At 40.4% G+C, this 4,121-nt stretch overlaps 1 pseudogene; it reads left to right on the top strand.

Moving 5' to 3' along the window:
* Positions 1-2,317: 2,317 nt before the first annotated feature.
* Positions 2,318-3,640, top strand: LOC149252782 (peroxidase 57-like; annotated as a pseudogene).
* Positions 3,641-4,121: the final 481 nt, after the last annotated feature.

Genomic DNA, 4,121 nt, shown 5'->3' on the forward strand with positions numbered 1-4,121 from the left:
GAAGGGTATGAAAAATGTTTGTGAACTCCGACACATCTTGGTCCCTTCCCTACCGCAGTGTGGTCCATTTGATGTATTTGTCCTCATAGCTTTTGACAGGGTAGTACTGCTCCTTGACGACATCTCAGAATGAATTCCAAGTGGGTGCGGCTAAAACTAGTGAGCCCTTACTTTCATTCTTTTGCGCGCAGTAGGTTTCCCGCTAGTCCTTGACATGGGGGGGCTACTTTGAGAAGAGCGAAAACAATCTTTTCCCAACTCGAAAATTCATGAACAGAAAAATACCCATCTAGCAGATTTAACCATTTATTTACGGCATCTGCGTCTATTTGACCCTTGAAGATGGGGATTTCAAATTAACTTGTACCTTAAACAGTGTGGCGTTTCCAGAGTAGCCGCTGGAAGCCGATGTGTCGCTTCTGGGTAGCCGCTGAAGGATCTGAGCAAAGTTGTCCATCATCGTGTTCTTTGTCACTCGAGGGCTTCTTCGAGCAAGATTTTGATAGGATCTCCTGCCCCCTCGTCTTTCTTTTCATCCGCCATTAGAGGCCATCGGGATTTGCGAGGATGGTCTTGCAAAGGTTCGACCAGTTCAAGCCCTAACTCCTTATATCCCGACCTCGTTGGGGACATGCAAAGAAAAACAGAGAAAAAGCAGACCGCTCTGATACCACTGATTCGGATTTAAACAGGGACGCAACAAATTATAGAAAGAACCATAAATACCGATATGCAGCGGAAATAATACTTCATTTCATTAATGTAAAATACTAAAATATGCTTACAAACAACAATGGAAATAAACCAGCGAGGGCGATGGTAGCTTATCTCTGAGAAGAGATGTGGCGGCTACATGTCTCTGAACTATGTTACAATGAGGCTCGAAGGCCTATTTCTTGTTGAGAAACAATGGAAAACCCTTAATATCCCAAAACCTAACTCTAAAAGATGAAATGCTAAATTGTGGGCCCCGTTTTGGGTAAGTTGGTACATCAACTTCCCGGGGTCATAACTTTGGCACCTAATCTTCGTTTGACATGTACAATAGCTCGTTAGAAAGATTTATTTGAGCACTACAACTTTGAGAAGAGCAACATTGGTCCAACAACATCAGTCCATGGACCAATGTTGCTCCCAGATTTCTCAATGTTGCTCCCAAATTTGCCCAAAAATGTCGTTTATAGCTTTAAAATGTCGTCATGCTGTAATGTACGGACGGAGTTCACGATATGTTTGGGCAGCCATCAATTTTCAACGGTTGTTCGACGATGGTGGGGAATTCATGTCCCTCGTTATCTTGGGAATCAAAACGAAGAAGTTGCGCATGGCCTAAAAAAAATCAAAGGAAAATGATTTTAAATTTGGATGCTTGAGATCATGGCAAACATAATTTGTGTTGGAACTGCCAATATCAGCTCTGAGACACAGCAAATACCTATCTCCGGGACAATTCACTTTTGTGATTCTTTCGATAACATTAAAATAATAAGTATCGGTGACACTCAAATATTGTCAACGAACTTCGATCGCTGGCAGATTGAAGCGGTTTGCAACCAGATAATGCCGTCCTTATCCTGTGCATTGTCGATATTAGATAAATATGGAAATTTTGTTGGTTATCCATATCTCGATTGTACATTCTGGTTATAGGAGAACCTAGCGACGAATTCTAGGTTCTGGTTATGGAAGATCCTACCTACAAAGTCAACGATCAGCAATTGACTTTACTGCCGTTCGTTGGCAGATTGAAGCGGTTTGCAACCAGATAATGCCGTCCTTATCCTGTGCATTGTCGATATTCCATAAATATGGAAATTTTGTTGGTTATCCATATCTCGATTGTACATTCTGGTTATAGGAGAACCTAGCGACGAATTCTAGGTTCTGGTTATGGAAGATCCTACCTACAAAGTCAACGATCAGCAATTGACTTTACTGCCGAACCTTTGGAATAGCCCAATCGAATTAAGGTTATGAGCGAGTTTATGAAAAACCCTGAGCTCTTAGATATTGCGTGAATATCAAATGTTTGAACGAAAACCCGGTTGATTTCGTGTAACAGTACATTCCAGCTTCACAGATCCATTAATAATGAAATAGTGAACCCACACGGCAATGGTAGACTTGTTATAAATTCGCTTGCGCCGAGAGTATCCAGAACAGCTCTCTCTCTATTCGGGTGTCATATTCTCTCTGGTTTATAGACCAGTTGTTATAATAACGAGAGTGCTCACCATTCGCACTGTTGGGTTTTTGCTGAGAAATAGAGGAGATATTCTTCTTCTGCGCTGCAATGGGCTCGAAGGATTTGATTATAATGGCACTCAGAATCGTGAATTATCTTCTGCTTCTGGTGTTTCTACGACCTACATTGGCGCAAAACAGCCTGTCGGTCGGATTCTACAACGCCAAGTGTTCGCAAGCAGAATCGATCGTGCGTGGAGTAATTACAAGTCATTATGCTATCGACCAATCCCTTCCTGCTGCCCTCCTGCGCATGCATTTTCATGACTGTTTCGTAAAGGTAAGCTTGCAGTTCTCTGGAAATTATAGTCTCATTTATATACAAGGTTTATAAATATAAATTGAATGGCGTGGAATTAATAAATATAAATGTTGTTGAAGGGCTGCGATGGATCAATTCTGATTGATAGCGTGGGCAATAACGTATCAGAGAAAGAAGCAGGCCCCAACCTAACTGTGAGAGGATTTGAAATAATCGATGAAGCAAAAGCCCTGCTCGAAAGTGCATGCCCTGGCGTTGTGTCTTGTGCCGATATAGTTGCACTTGCTACCAGAGATGCAGTATCCCTGGTAGGTTATAGAACATTAAATTGTGGCTGGCTGTAAATTGCACTTGGTTTCTATCTTTCTGCAACTAGTTTTGAAGAATACTCAGCTTTTTAACTTGATTGACAGGCAGGAGGGCAACAGTACAATCTCCCTACGGGTAGAAGAGATGGCAGAATATCTTCAATAAACAATGTAAATTTACCCGCTCCTAGCTTCCAAGTTTCTTAGGCAGCTGCTGCATTTGCAAAGAAGGGTCTGACACTCCAAGATATGGTCATTCTGTTGGGTACGTATTGCTAATTATACAACACATTTAAACATAATCTGACCCTTTAGTTTACTTAAAAAAACACTGGAGTGAGTGAAGGGACTCTCTGTTTTGGGTTTAATTTCAGGCGCGCATACAGTTGGGGTGGCGCACTGCAGTTTTTTCAGCGACAGACTCTACAATTTCCAAGGAAGCGGCACCGCGGATCCTTCCATGGATGCAACCTTAGTGGCGAGTTTGAAGAATATTTGCCCATCTCCGACGTCGTCGTCAACAGATGACCCCACCGTCTTCCTGGATCAAAACACATCGTTTGCTTTTGACAACAGCTACTACCAACAACTGCAATTAAATCATGGAATTCTTCAAATTGATCAGGAGCTTACCTCCGCCGGATCAACAAAGGGCATCGTAACCAGCTTGGCCTCTGACGGAACTACATTCAATAAGAGCTTCGCTGGTGCCATGATAAAAATGGGAAGCATCGGAGTATTAACGGGCAAGAAAGGAGAAATTAGAACCAATTGCAGAGTTGTGAATCCAATTCCTTCAAAAAAGAAGAAGTCCTCCATATTGTAATGACAGAGATAGATTCATCTCTGCAATAAAGACGAGACACCTTAACAAAGGAGATGTGCCATATCAAATCGTTGTAAAACAGATTCACATGCGAAATAAATGGGAAGCACAATTATATTTCAAACAAAGCTACAAGGTAGTATAGATAGGTGCAGGCAGAAGAGATGGGTAATTAGCAAAATGTAAAATTTTTATCATGCAGATTTTCATACTTAATATTATGTTGAAAGAATCTGCATACTTAATATTATGTTGAAAAATTCTTTTAGATTTGTGTACACTATTTGAGGTGTCAGAGGCTTTTGGTGAACACTTCACTTATTTGTTTAGATTAATTTTTCTAAAGAGTGTTAGATTAAAATTATATAGATAAAAAATATGATTAAAATTATATAGATAAAAAATATGATAATTACAAAGCTTAAAAAGTGATTTAAATTAAAATGACAAATAAGTGTGAAAATAAAATATCGAGCATCAA

This window comes from Pinus tabuliformis, chromosome 7 (assembly GCF_031772625.1).
Source record: "Pinus tabuliformis cultivar Carrire ecotype Pingquan chromosome 7, CPIR1, whole genome shotgun sequence".
In the NCBI taxonomy this organism is placed as follows: domain Eukaryota; kingdom Viridiplantae; phylum Streptophyta; class Pinopsida; order Pinales; family Pinaceae; genus Pinus; species Pinus tabuliformis.